Source organism: Salmo salar, chromosome 11 (genome assembly GCF_965601325.2).
Source record: "Salmo salar chromosome 11, fSalSal1, whole genome shotgun sequence".
Taxonomy (NCBI): Eukaryota; Metazoa; Chordata; class Actinopteri; order Salmoniformes; family Salmonidae; genus Salmo; species Salmo salar.
This window is the reverse complement of record NC_138301.1, coordinates 112,976,482-112,992,353: the sequence shown is the minus strand read 5'-3', so window position 1 is coordinate 112,992,353 and position 15,872 is coordinate 112,976,482.

Here is a 15,872-nt window from a genome sequence, read left to right as displayed (position 1 = left end):
CCTTGGGACGTCCCTACACCATTTAAATTGACATTTGAAATGGTAAGGATAAGGGTTAAGGCAGTGTTTCCCAAACTCGGTCCTTGATTATTAGCGTTGATTGTTAGTGCTAGGGCAAAAAACATGCTCCCCTTGGGGTCCAAGGATCGAGTTTGGGAAACCCTGGGATAAGGTTAGGGTTAGGTAATGGTTATGGTTAAGTGTTGAGTTTGGGGTTAGGATAGGGACGTCCCAAGGATCTCGGATTACACGGGACCGTTTCGCCAGGGCCCAGACATATAGGGGGACAACTGCTCAGGCTGACGCAACATGTTCACACACCTCTCCACCCAAGGAGTCGTCCCATACTGCTACAATTTCGAGGAAGACACCGACCACCCTCTGAAGCTGTCTCGTGGAGACACCGAACTAGAGGTCGACCGATTAATCGGAATTGCCGATTAATTAGGGCCGATTTCAAGTTTTCATAACAATCGGTATTTTTGGCCACTGATTTGCCGATTAGTATTACTTTTTTAAAATATATATATATACCTTTATTTAACTAGGCAAGTCAGATTAAGAACACATTCTTATTTTCAATGACGGCCTAGGAATGGGGGTTAACTGCCTTGTTCGGGGGGGATTCGTTTTTGCAACCTTCCGGTTACTAGTCCAAAGCTCTAATCACCTGCCTTACATTGCACTCCACGAGGAGCCTGCATGGCAGGCTGACTACCTGTTACGCGAGGGCAGCAAGAAGCCAAGGTAAGTTGCTAGCTAGCATTAAACTTATCTTATAAAAAAACATCAATCTTAACATAATCACTAGTTAACTACACATGGTTGATGATATTACTAGTTTATCTAACGTGTCCTGCGTTGCATATAATCGATGCGGTGCCTGTTAATTTCTCATCGAATCACAGCCTACTTCGACAAACGGGTGATGATTTAACAAGCGCATTTGCGAAAAAAAGCACTGTCGTTGCACCAATGTACCTAACCATAAACATCAATGCCTTTCTTTAAAATCAATACACAAGTATATATTTTTAAACCTGCATATTTAGTTAATATTGCCTACTAACATGGCTCATTGCGGACTGTGTGATATCCATTTATTCCTAACAAAGGCCGTAATTAATTTGCCAGAATTGTACATAATTATGACATTACATTGAAGGTTGTGCAATGTAACAGGAATATTTAGACATAGGGATGCCACCCGTTAGATAAAATACGGAACGGTTCCGTATTTCACTGAAATAATAAACGTTTCATTTTCGAAATGATCGTTTCCGAATTCGACCATATTAATGACCAAAGGCTCGTATTTCTGTGTGTTATTATGTTATAATTAAGTCTATGCTTTGATATTTGATAGAGCAGTCTGACTGAGCGATGGTAGGCAGCAGCAGGCTCGTAAGCATTCATTCAAACAGCACCTTCGTGCGTTTTGCCAGCAGCTCTTCAACAGGCAAAACAACCAGAGCAGTGTACTACAAGCAGACCGTTCGTTCCCAGGTGAGAGAAACTGTATGGATGTCCCAAATGTGTCCAGCAGGGTTTATCCAACTGTAGTCGTTGCTTCTTCTGCGGTGAGGAAGGGCACAGGCCAGTAGGCTGTCTAAAGAAACTGGAGCGCTTGGGAAATGGGAACCGGCCACTGTGGAGGGACCACTCCTACACTATATAGACATAAGTATGTCGACACCCAATCAAATTAGTGGATTTGGCTATTTCAGCCACACCCGTTGCTGACACGTGTATAAAATCGAACACACAGCCATGCAATCTCCACAGACAAACATTGACAATAGAATAGCCTTACTGAAGAGCTCAGTGAATTTCAACGTGGCACCGTCATAGGATACCACCTTTCCAACAAGTCAGTTTGTCAAATTTGTGCCCTGCTGGAGCTGCCCCGGTCCACTGTATGTGCTGTTACTGTGAAGTGGAAACGTCTAAGAGCAACAACAGCTCAGCCATGAAGTGGTAGGCTACACAAGCTCACAGAATGGGACCACTGAGTTTTGAAGCATGTAAAAACAGTCTGTCCTATTTTTACATGCTGTTTTTACAACACTCAAAACTGAGTTCCAAACTGCCTCTGGAACGTCAGCACAAGAACTGTTCATCGGGAGCTTAATGAAATGGGTTTCCATGGCCAACCAGCCGCACACAAGCCTAAGATTACTGTGCGCGATGCCAAGCGTCGGATGGAGTGGTGTAAAGCTCGCCGCCATTGGACTGGAGCAGTGGAAACATGTTCACTGGAGTGATGAATTCCGCTTCACCTTCTAGCAGTCCGATGAACGTATCTGGGTTTGGCGGATGCCAGGAGAATGCTACCCGTCTGAATGCATAGTGGCAACTGTAAAGTTTGGCGGAGGAGTAATAATGGTCTGGGGATGTTTTTCATGGTTCGGGTTAGGCCCCTTAATTCCAGTGAAATAACACATATGGAATCACGTAGTAACCAAAAAAAGTGTTAAACAAATCAAAATATATTTCAGATTCTTGAAATAGCCACTGTGGCAGATGAATCAGAATTAGTTGGGTAACATAGATAATTAGATGTCTTATCTGCATAATATGCTTATGTGATATACTTGTTATTAGAATGTATCTCTTTGGACTCTGTTGTTGGCAGTTGTACTTCTTCCCTCAGCTGGGGCTCAGTCAACTGGGGCCCAGAGAGGGGAGAGGTCAGGCTTGTCTTTTACATGTCCCTGGTGCTATGCAGAATATCAGAAAGGGAAGAGGACAGGAGGGAACATTGTCTTCATACAGTGGGGGGAAAAAGTATTTGATCCCTTGCTGATTTTGTACATTTGCCCACTGATAAAGAAATGATCAGTCTATAATTTTAATGGTAGGTTTATTTGAACAGTGAGAAACAGAATAACAACAAAAAAATCCAGAAAAACGCATGTCCCTAATGACCCTAAGCACACAGCCAAGACAACGCAGGAGTGGCTTCGGGACAAGTCTCTGAAAGTCCTTGAGTGGCCCAGCCAGCTCCTGGACTTGAACCCAATTGAACATCTCTGGAGAAACCTGAAAATAGCTGTGCAGAGATACTCCCCATCCAACCTGACAGAGCTTGAGAGGATCTGCAGAGAAGAATGGAAGAAACTCCCCAAATACAGGTGTGCCAAGCTTGTAGCGTCATACCCAAGAAGAGTCAACGCTGTAATCACTGCCAAAGGCGCTTCAACAAAGTACTGAGTAAAGGGTCTGAATACTTTTGTAAATGTGATATTTCATCATTTTTTTTAAATACATTTGCAACAAGTAAAAAAAAAAGTGTTTTTGCTTTGTCATTATGCATTATTGTGTGTAGATTGATAACGAAAAAATTTATCCATTTTAGAATAAGGCTGTAACGCAACAAAATGTGGAAAAAGTCATGGGGTCCGAGAATACTTTCCAAATGCACTGTATATATAGTAGAAAGGTGCCATTTTCACATATGTTGATGTTTGGAGTGTTCTGGAGATGATGAATGTGAAGTATAACATTTTTCAAATTTCCATTTAAAACCCTCTAGAGTCGATGTCAACCATCTACACGCAAGGCGTCTGAGATTCTAATTTATGATCTTCTGTTCTCTATCTATGGAATTAGTCCACTGCGCCACAAGGATGTTTTTAAAATAACATTCTTAGAACATACTTTGAATGTTACTAATGTTTTCTTGTGTTTTTTAATGGAATGTTTTAATGTTCAGAGAACATGACTTTAAATAGAACCATGGGGAAACCTGCAGAAAACGTTATGCTGAGGAACATTATGCTGAGGTCCCACAGAATAACATTGTTTCTCAACATTCCATGAACGTTCTGAGAACATGACTTTAAATAGAACCACGAGGAAACCTGTATAAAATGTTATGATGAAGTACTGAAACTCCCACAGACGAACATTGTTTCTTAACGTGGAAGGTTGTATGCAAAATAACCATAGGACAACCACGCTCTCACCAAGCTTTAAGAAACATATGGTTCTCAGAACGTTAAGTGCTAGCTGGGTACTGTGTTATTGTCAAAGCCTAATGACAGGCCGAGATAGCGGCTGAGGAGGACTTTGACAGCAAGAGAACTTTCCCTCTGTCCAAAAGGTCCTGCACTGAGCACAAACCTTGGATACAGATCATTGGTATGGAATCTGTTATTGGTCACTCCACTTCTCCAAAAACAGAAAGCATGTCAAAGGGGGCTGGCACCAATGTTCCCTCAATGTTTTTGCAACTGAGCAAATTTCAGGTCTGCTGAGCACAAACTTGAATGTTGTGAAAATTCTGTGCAACTTCTCGGGGGCGTTCACCGTGAACATTGAGGCTGTACCTGCTTTAAGTTACAGTTTTATCAGTGGCCAAATAGGCTACTGTGGCTATTTGATCATAATGTAGGCTTACCAGAGTGGCCTACCATCAAAAACTATGGAGAAAATGCATCCCATCATATTATAACATGGAAATAGCTGTTCTATAATTCAGCCTACAGTCGCAGCTAATGTGTGGTGTTCAATGTAGGCCTACATTCCATGAGACTTTTGAAAAAAAACATGCAGGGCATTTATCCACTTGTTCTTCAGACAAGGAGGTGACTCAAAATGTTGTATTGTTTGATGCAAGAAACCACTTTACAAAATACAATTCATTATAATGTCCATACCATTATTACAGTGAATCAGAAATATTAAACCTTCTGCCTATTGGCAACATAGCATTATTCAAGACTGTCTCAAAATATAATACAGCCCCTGTAAGACATTAAAAATACTATTTAACTGACTTGCTTTTCAAAGATGGCTAGGCATGTACACGTGTTGTGCTCTTGTAGGAATCAATTACTCCCTGATTGCTGACTAGAATTGAGCTATCACTGGGCTAATAACTCACAATCTCTTTTAACACATTTGTCCCTCTCTCTCTACCTCTCCCTCTCTCTCTCTCTCTCTCTCTCTCTCTCTCTACCTCTACCTCAGTCTCTCTCTCTACATCTCCCTCAGTCTCTCTCTCTCTCTCTACCACTGTCTGTCTCTCTCCCTCCCTCCCTCAGTCTCTTGCTCTTTCTCTCTCTATACCTCTCTCTTTATACCTCTCCCTCAGTCTCTTGCTCTCCCTCTCTACCTCTCTATATACACACACCTCTCCCTCTCTCCATATACACACACCTCTCCCTCTCTCTACCTCTCTCCATATACACACACCTCTCCCTCTCTCTACCTCTCTCCATATACACACACCTCTCCCTCTCTCTACCTCTCTCCATATACACACACCTCTCCCTCTCTCTACCTCTCTCTATATACACACACCTCTACCTCTATATACACACACACCTCTCCCTCTCTCTATATACACACACCTCTCCCTCTCTCTCTACCTCTCTATATAAACCTCTGCCTCTACATACCTCTCCCTCTCTCTACCTCTCTCTATACACACACACCTCTCCTTCTCTCTCCCTATATACACACCTCTCCCTCTACATATACCTCTCCCTCTACCTCTCTATATAAACCTCTCTCTCTACCTCTATATAAACCTCTCCCTCTCTCTACCTCCCTCTACATACACACCTCTCCCTCTCTCTACCTCTCTATAAACCTCTCCTTCTCTCTCTCTCTCTATAAACCTCTCCTTCTCTATATATATTATATATATATATAAATAAATACCTCTACCTCCCTCAGTCTCTTGCTCTCTCCCTCTATACCTCTCCCTCAGTCTCTTGTTCTCTCCCTCTATACCTCTCCCTCAGTCTCTTGCTCTCTCCCTCTATACGTCTCCCTCAGTCTCTCTCTCGAATAAGTAACAGTGAGAACAAAAACCACAGACAACTTAAGTTTACCGTCAAACTCTAAAGGTTTATTTTTTAACACACGGTAATGGGGGTGTGAGAAAAGGGTCTGAGCTGGACCCAAGCAAAGAAACAATAATCCAATACACCCCTAAGCTAGACTAGCCTACTTCAATAACAGCTAACTAACCAACCAAAAACACAGTGGGTGGTCCGCCCAGTTCTAACTAGGGTACTTAGACAAAGTATTCCTACGGGTAATGTAGGCCCATGGGCGTCTTGTCTTGGTACCCCCTTTTCTCACCAAACATACAGTCAACACTTTAACAAAAACAATACTCACAGGTGGGATGGACAAAGTGACATGTAGTTGAGAGAGAGAGAGAGAGAGAGAGAGAGAGAGAGAGAGAGAGAGAGAGAGAGAGAGAGAGAGAGAGAGAGAGAGAGAGAGAGAGAAGAGAGAGGAGAGAGAGAGAGAGAGAGAGAGAGAGAGAGAGAGAGAGAGAGAGAGAGAGAGAGAGAGAGAGAGGAGAGAGAGAGAGAGAGAGAGAGAGAGAGAGAGAGAGAGAGAGAGAGAGAGAGAGAGAGAGAGAGGAGAGAGAGAGAGAGATCTGGGGAGAAAACAACTGGCTGGGTTTTTAAACCAAGGGAAAGGGGATGTGATTGGTTGAGGGAAAAGGAACAGGTGTCTTCTGATTGGGGACTGATTGATGACTGATTGGGGAGTGATGATTGTCACCTGTGAGGAGGAGAAGGAGAGAAAAGAAATACACATACAGGATACCTGTATCCGTAACAAACCTCTCCCTCAGTCTCTTGCTCTCTACCTCTCTCTATAATACCTCTCCCTCTGTCTCTTGCTCTCTTTCTCTCTCTCTCTCTCTCTCTCTCTCTCTCTCTCTACCTCTCTCTATAATACCTCTCCCTCTGTCTCTTGCTCTCTTTTTCTCTCTCTACCTCCCTCTCTCTCTCTACCTCTCTCTATAATACCTCTCCCTCTGTCTCTTGCTCTCTTTCTTTCTCTCTCTACCTCCCTCTCTCTCTCTACCTCTCTCTCTCTCTACCTCTCTCTTTCTCTACCTCCCTCTCTCTCTCTCTACCTCCCTCTCTACCTCTCTCTCTCTCTCTCTACCTCTCTCTCTATATATACCTCTCCCTCTGTCTCTTGCTCTCTCTTTCTTCTTCTTTCATCTCCTTTATTTTATTTTATTTCACCTTTATTTAACCAGGTAGGCCAGTTGAGAACAAGTTCTCATTTACAACTGCACCTGGCCAAGATAAAGCAAAGCAGTGCGACACAAACAACAACACAAAGTTACACATGGAATAAACAAGCGTACAGTCAATAACACAATAGAAAAAAATAAAGTCTATATACAGTGTGTGCAAATGGCGTGAGGAGGTAAGGCAATAAATAGGCCATAGTAGCGAATTAATTACAATTTAGAAAATTAACACTGGAGTGATAGATGAGCAGATGATGATGTGCAAGTACAAATAATGGTGTGCAAAAGAGCAGAAAAGTAAATAGAAACAATATGGGGATGAGGTAGGTAGATTGGGGTGGGCTATTTACAGATGGGCTATGTACAGCTGCAGCGATCGGTTAGCTGCTCAGATAGCTGATGTTTGAAGTTAGTGAGGGAAATATAAGTCTCCAGCTTCCGCGATTTTTGCAATTCATTCCTGTCATTGGCAGCAGAGAACTGGAAGGAAAGGCGGCCAAAGGAGGTGTTGGCTTTGGGGATGACCAATGAGATATACCTGCTGGAGCGCGTGCTACGGGTGAGTGTTCTTATTGTGACCAGTGAGCTGAGATAAAGCGGAGCTTTACCTAGTGTTGTGTCTTTGGCTATGCCGGATTAAGTAATATGACATGCTATTCTTTAATCCTTTCTCTGTAATTAATATTACCTGATTGAGCTAATCATGTAAATGTAACTAACTAGAAAGTCGGGGCACCACGAAAGAGTGTTTATAGAGCTGTTATCTTCCGAATAAACTCTGAAAGACCTAGTAATATTTTACATCAATAGCAGTCAATATTAATCGTCACCTTATTTCAGTCTCATCTGAAAGTTGTAAATTCTTGGTTATCTTCACGAACCCTGGCTAACAAGTTGAATCAGAAAATAAGAGAAAGCCGCACACTCTAAGAGCTCAGATGCAAAAATTGAATAACCAACGTTTCGACAGCAAAGCTGTCTTCATCAGGGTATCATCACAAACACTGTGAGATGAGTCATTTATATAGTGTCAAGAAACACACAGGTGTTTGTAATCATGGCCAAGTGTGGCCTAATATCATTGGTTAACTCAAATATTTAAAAAAATGGCATACAAAGAACATACAAAAAGACAAACAAATGGATAGCATACGATCATAGCATTTGTAGTCTAAAATGTATCTAACAAACAATTACAATGGCAAAATCACAATAATCACAAGAATGGCTTCAGATCAAAGTCTATGTTGAGACCGAAGGGAGCAAGGGTCTTTAAATTAAAGATCCAGGCAGCCTCTCGTTTTAACAATAAATTATCAAGGTCACCCCCTCTCCTCGGGAGGGTGACATGTTCGATGCCAATATAACGCAGAGACGAAATCGAATGGTTTGCTTCCAAAAAGTGGGCCGCAACTGGGTAAGTCAGGTTTTTGCACCTAATGGTGCTACGATGCTCTGAGATACGTACTTTTAATTCACGCTTTGTTTTACCCACATAATTTTTACCACAAGGACAAGTTATAAGATAAATAACTGCCTTAGTGGAACACGTAATAACACCTTTAATTGGGATAGATTTCCCTGTTTGGGGGTGTTTGAAGGATCTACATTTATAAGTGCCATTGCATTGAGCACAGCCATTACACTTGTAATTTCCATCCAGTATGGGCGCAAATAGACGTTGTTCAGGAATATCTTGGGGTGGTAAATCAGAGTGTACCAATTGGTCTCTGAGATTTCTGCCCCGCGAGAATACGACCAGGGGAAGGTCAGAAAACACATTACCGAGACTATCATCATATTTCAGAATGTGCCAATGTTTGTGAACGATTCCTTTAATTTGTTCAGAGCACTTTGAATAGCGGGTAGTGAGAACGCAAGAATGCGTCTTTTTGCGAGACTGACCTTGAAAAAGGTCATGTCTCGTTTTGTTTTGAATTTTCTCAATGGCAATATTAATCTGATCCTTGTTGTACCCCCTCTCCTTGAACTTATCCTGCGTCTCAGCCATATTTCTGTCGAAATCTGATTGTTTTATACAAATTATTTTGATTCGACAGAATTGGCTGTAGGGCAAACTATTTTTCAAGGGAAGTGGGTGACAACTATCAGCCCTCAACAAACTGTTACGATGAGTAGGTTTCCTGTAAAGATCAGTGTATAGAACATTATCTTCACACAAGATCAGAAGATCAAGAAAACTGATTTGACGTGTATCAGATTGCATAGTAAACCTCAAATGTTCAGAACAGGAGTTAAGAAAAGCATGGAATGCCTGGAGCAGTTCTGCATCCCCCCTCCATAGAACAAAAATATCATCAATATACCGTTTCCAAATAATGATGTTAGGCAAGAAAACATTTTTGAAAGGGTTGAAAATGGATTGTTTCTCCATGTAACCCACATACAAATTAGCATAGTTAGGAGCCATGGGGGATCCCATAGCAGTACCCTTCGTCTGAATAAAGAAATCATTTAGAAACATGAAATAGTTATGTGTGAGTACTATTTCAGCCAATGTTATAATGCAGGCACTGGAAGGTAGTTCATAGGGTCACGTTGCAGAAGAAAATGTTCCATGGCTTCAATACCCCCCTCGTGTGGAATATTTGTGTATAACGACTCAACATCAAAAGTAACTAACAAGGTGTTCTCGGGCAGAGGATCAAGAGATTCAATGATAGAGATCATACTGCTGGTGTCCTTTACAAAGGAGGGGAGCTGTTCTGCAAGTGGTCTAATAAAAAAGTCAACAAAAGTAGATAGAGGGGCCGTTACTGCATCAATGCCCGCTACAATAGGGGCCGTTACTGCATCAATGCCCGCTACAATAGGGGCCGTTACTGCATCAATGCCCGCTACAATAGGGGCCGTTACTGCATCAATGCCCGCTACAATAGGGGCCGTTACTGCATCAATGCCCGCTACAATAGGGGCCGTTACTGCATCAATGCCCGCTACAATAGGGGCCGTTACTGCATCAATGCCCGCTACAATAGGGCGCCCTGGAGGGTTTGTAACATTCTTGTTCAAGGAGAGGGGGTACAACAAGGATCAGATTAATATTGCCATTGAGAAAATTCAAAACAAAACGAGACATGACCTTTTTCAAGGTCAGTCTCGCAAAAAGACGCATTCTTGTGTTCACACTACCCGCTATTCAAAGTGCTCTGAACAAATTAAAGGAATCGTTCACAAACATTGGCACATTCTGAAATATGATGATAGTCTCGGTAATGTGTTTTCTGATCTTCCCCTGGTCGTATTCTCGCGGGGAAGAAATCTCAGAGACCAATTGGTACACTCTGATTTACCACCCCAAGATATTCCTGAACAACGTCTATTTGCGCCCATACTGGATGGAAATTACAAGTGTAATGGCTGTGCTCAATGCAATGGCACTTATAAATGTAGATCCTTCAAACACCCCCAAACAGGGAAATCTATCCCAATTAAAGGTGTTATTACATGTTCCACTAAGGCAGTTATTTATCTTATAACTTGTCCTTGTGGTAAAAATTATGTGGGTAAAACAAAGCGTGAATTAAAAGTACGTATCTCAGAGCATCGTAGCACCATTAGGTGCAAAAACCTGACTTACCCAGTTGCGGCCCACTTTTTGGAAGCAAACCATTCGATTTCGTCTCTGCGTTATATTGGCATCGAACATGTCACCCTCCCGAGGAGAGGGGGTGACCTTGATAATTTATTGTTAAAACGAGAGGCTGCCTGGATCTTTAATTTAAAGACCCTTGCTCCCTTCGGTCTCAACATAGACTTTGATCTGAAGCCATTCTTGTGATTATTGTGATTTTGCCATTGTAATTGTTTGTTAGATACATTTTAGACTACAAATGCTATGATCGTATGCTATCCATTTGTTTGTCTTTTTGTATGTTCTTTGTATGCCATTTTTTTAAATATTTGAGTTAACCAATGATATTAGGCCACACTTGGCCATGATTACAAACACCTGTGTGTTTCTTGACACTATATAAATGACTCATCTCGCAGTGTTTGTGATGATACCCTGATGAAGACAGCTTCGCTGTCGAAACGTTGGTTATTAAATTTTTGCATCTGAGCTCTTAGAGTGTGCTCTCTTATTTTCTAGTTTTCTACTCCGCTAGCCAGCACCTCGCCTTTATAGGTGTGCGTTTCTTTTTTCTAGATTAACAAGTTGAATCAGCAATACAAAATTGGGTTTAATTATTTATTTACTAAATACCTAACTAATCACACAGAATTACATATACACAGAATGCAAATTATGTCATACAGAAAACATCCCTGGTGGACGGAGCCGACGTGACGGCTGGTTACACAAAGAGAGGTGGTTGGGCTTGAATGAAAGAGCGGGAAGACTGAGGAACAAAGGGAGAAGCTAAGCTTTCGTAAATACAGTATCTTATGCATTCTAAATTACCGCCCATTTGGAAAAGGAAAATGCAATAAATATTTACTCTGAGCTGCGCTTCGGTAGGTTGGTCGTAGATGCTGGCCGTGTTGGCCAACAGAGATCTTCCTGTCCTCGGAAGAATGTCTCTGGTGGTAAATTGGGTATGTTGTAGTATCTTCGCTGTGTGTTAGACTGGATACGTCGTCCGTCCTTTCCTAGCCCAACGTTTACAGCTGCTGTTGCTAACTCAATGGCTAGGAGGTCTCACTTCTTTAGTGAATAAGATTTCAAAGTTCATACCATTCACAACCAAAGCTCACGCTGAGGTTGGCTTAATTCTATAGTTGACATGTTAGTCCTTTTTAACGTATGGACCGTCGTCCTCGGAACAGGAGGTTACATTTTCGTCGAGGGCTTATATAGTGGAGGGAGAGAGGGCAGGTTTCATAGTTTACAACCAATGTCCCTTCACATGGGCGGGCCACTGAGTGAGCAGGGCTCTAACCTTATGAAAACCCAATTCTCTCATTTGGAAGCTAAAATTACATTTAATCTTTTCACAAATAGTTTCATATTCAAACATTTAACATTTAATTTGCACAAGAATTCCATGTGAATCTGATAACTAGAATGTGTAGACTTTCCCAGATACAGTTTATGTCGTCCTGTCATCAGTCATAATGTCTCAGATGACAACTGAACAGACATTATATACATTAAGTACCAACGCATATTTTCAACTGGTTCTATTACCGAAATATGGTTCCTTTCCCCCCACTTGTTTGATGTTCCCAGCCTCTCTATGTTTAACAAAGGCTATTCAAGAGTCCTTCAGTAGAGTCAGAGAGAGAGGGAAAGGAGAAAGGTATTTATGGGGGGGTCATAAACCTTACCCACAGGCCAACATCATGACAGTCCCCCCATGTTGGGTTCAATCTTGTGATTAACCTGCATGTTGCAAACCAACATAAAAATGACCGTGGGTTGTCCTGGTTGTGGACCATTGTTGTGGTCCCCATCTGGTGGTCGACCCGGGTAGGGTTTATGCGAATGAAGAAGTCCGCTCCAAGGCTGGGGCAACATATGTCCAGTTGGTGATAGCTGTTGCAGTCCCCCCTCTGGTGGTCGACCAGGTTAGGGTGTCTGCAAATGAAGAAGTCCGCTCCAAGGCTGGGCAGCGGATGTCCGTGAATGGGATCACCGTTCCGGACCCGTCGTCTGGTCGTCCAGACTGGAAGATCTGGGTAGTAACTTAGGCAGATGTTAACAACGCACGCACGCACGCACGCACACACACTCATGAAATATATCATTACATTTCCTCCCAAATGAGCGGCGTTGATGCACTAACTGATGGTTGTATGGGGAAGTTGTTCATGGCTCTATCACTTTCTATGTGCCGAAGGAAATGAAACAAAATGAATGAAAGCATAAACAAAACAAAATATAGTTATGACACCTTAATCATCTAATTGGACTGTATTCTATCTACGTCCAAGGTCTTGGCAGAATGACCCTATCATGGCATTGTCTAATGTCATATCTAGGGCGTTCCTAATTTGCGGGGTGTTGCTTAGGTTACTATCCTAAGTTGATAACTATATGATAAGTCTACAGCTGTAAGGCACTAGTTTTGGGCAGTCTACAGGGATGACCTATGGACTTCTGGGAAGAAAACTGGTTAGTGCCGTAGCTGTAGCATTAAAGGCCTCAAAATAAATGTTCAACTTTACTAAGGCTGGTATTTTGCTCGGACCCTAAGTAATCCTAGCATAAATCCTAATTGGATGTTCCGTTGTGCTTGTGCGTTTGTGCTTACACAAGCGCACATGTCAAGGGAAGAAAACCAAGTATCCTGGCAGATTACAACTTGTTCAGAATGAGTCTGACGTAGTCAGGTAATTTTCAGGTCAATGCCTGGAGGTCATTCAGAATTGGTGTCGAGGGAGTCTGTAGTGGTTTTACTACCAGTCACTGTCTTTCACTACTGTAGTGGTGGTAGGTATGAAGAAGTCTATTTCATAGCTATGTTATCCACGGAGGAGCTAACCTCACGACGGAAGTACTCTAAGTATTAGACCAGTCTTCCGTGGTGTGATCATGGTTCATGACTTCTAATAATTTTCTCCTGAACGGAGGGTTCTATTTATTAGTGGCATGTGTTAACCATTGGAAGAGTGCAATGGAGATTCCCCTCCACGTGTTGCACTCTGAGTGACTCCTATGTTGCTATTATCAATAGCAATTTAACTTGTGAGGTTACTAATCCTCTTACTGAGTGTTGCTGGACTGACTGTGGTATTGGTACTGGTACTCAAGGGGACCAGTTGTCCTACCGATTTATTCTGAAATGTTATCCTACAGGAATACACAATTAGAGCATTTTACTAGTTGTCTTGTAGTGGCTACTACCCATGGCAAGGAATGATTATTGTTGGCATTTGTTTTGGAGGTGGACAAGTCCACTGGACTTCCTTTACGACCAGTGTGGTACACCTCCGTACTATCTTAGGTGTGTTCTAAGATAATCCCCGTCTAGGGGCCTGTCTGCTCCTCACTGTTCTCAAAGGGGAGTTTACAACTAGATTTGATTTATGCTCTGGCGGCCTCGTACGGTGTTGTCCGTAGTCTCGACCCCCCCCCCCCCCACCGGCCTCGATAAGGCTCATCATGGGACTGGGCTACTATTCCCCCCCTTTGTGTCTCGGGACCCCCCCACCAGCGGGTGGTGTTGGTGTCCGAGGCGCAAACGAAAAGTTCGGACCCTATGTACGAGTTGTCAGTGGCCGCGTTATTATGACAATGGCTGTAACCTTTCAACCAAATCTCCTGGTGTTTGTGCTTCAAAACGCTCAGTGGCTGTCGATGTCTGTCAGTCACCACCGCGTCCGCGTGTGGAAACCTCTTCAGTACCTGCAAACTGAGACGAGGATATCGCAAAGTGATATCGCAAAGTGTTTCACCAGTGGGAGTCATCGGGTCAGTTGCTGGACTGACACCATTAGTGTCATTGTAAGGGGTTGACAGTCCCCCACAAAGCGGAAGGTGTATCATCGGAAGCAGAGTATACTCTGCGAATCGATGTTTTTCTTGCTGAGACGGCCGCAGTGCTTGCGGAAGTGTCCGAAGGCCAAGAGAAGTTCATCTCAACTACCGTATTGCACAACTGCAAGGAGGAGGGAAGTTGCTCATTCACAGAGACAGCTGGCTCGAAATCATGAAAAGAATGATCAATCAGATTGGCTGATGGAATGTGTCGAGATATCGTAATATCTCCTTGGATCGGATTCTGCACCAAGAGGATTCTAAACGTCTTTTTCGGTTTTTGGATTCGTGGTTTCGTGGTAGAAACCGTTGTTGTGCGTCATCTCTCGACGCTCCAATACCTGATAATGCACCCTCTAACTGGAGTGAGTGCTCCTGGTCAAACTTTAAAACCGAGTGGTCAGGGCTCTTAGCGTTGCGAGCTTTCGATGCCTCAAAGCGTCTGCTACATGACGTAAATGTAAAAATGTAAATGAGTGTTGTATGGCATTGAAGCTTGTTTGGAGGTTAGTTAACACAGTGTCCAAAGAAGGGACAGATGTATACAGAATGGTGTCGTCTGCGTAGAGGTGGATCAGGCAATCACCCGCAGCAAGAACGACATCGTTGATATATACAGAGAAAAGAGTCCTCCTCTTTCTTTACTCTTTCATTCTCTCCCCCTTTCTCCTCCCTCTGACTGATGTGTATTATGAGGCCCAGTCTTCCATGCCTGGTGTTACAACAGACTGGACACGTGTGTGGTCTACACAGGGGATCTGAGGTACAGTTTCTGTCCATTCTTCAATGAATAGATTTCATTCACACGCTCAAAGTCTCTTAAGTGTCAAATTACCCCTTGCGATTTTAAGATAGCCAATAGGCTCCTGCTGTAATTCTGCCTTTATAAGGAAAAACAACTTGAAAACTGATTGGATTCTGGTGGTTGGCCTGAAAAAAATACAGACACCCGATTGGTTGATGCTTGGCAGTGAGTTCTTTGAATAAGATCAAGGCTGGGAAAATAGGGCCTCCCCTTCAGCTTAAATTACCTCCCGTTCACAGATCTGATAGGAATGGATGGGTGAAAGCAACATGGCAGAATGGAGGTGGGGTTATCCATCTATCACACTCTAGGCACCTCATGTAGATCTGAGATGCAGAAAGTAGCTTCACCTTGCCATCTCATATAGGTACGGTGGAATTACCCCCCCCCCCCCCCCCCCCCCCCCCGTCTCCCCACACACACATACACACACATACACACACCTCTCTCTCTCTCTTTCCTTCTCTCCCTTGACCCCTCTCTCGCTCACTCTCTCTCTCTGACCTAATACCTTTAAACCAACTCCTGCAGTGGTTTCGTTCACCAGTCAGGTGTCTAGAGTCCTGGCATGCCTGGCTGTGAAGCAAACCCTAACTTCAGACATG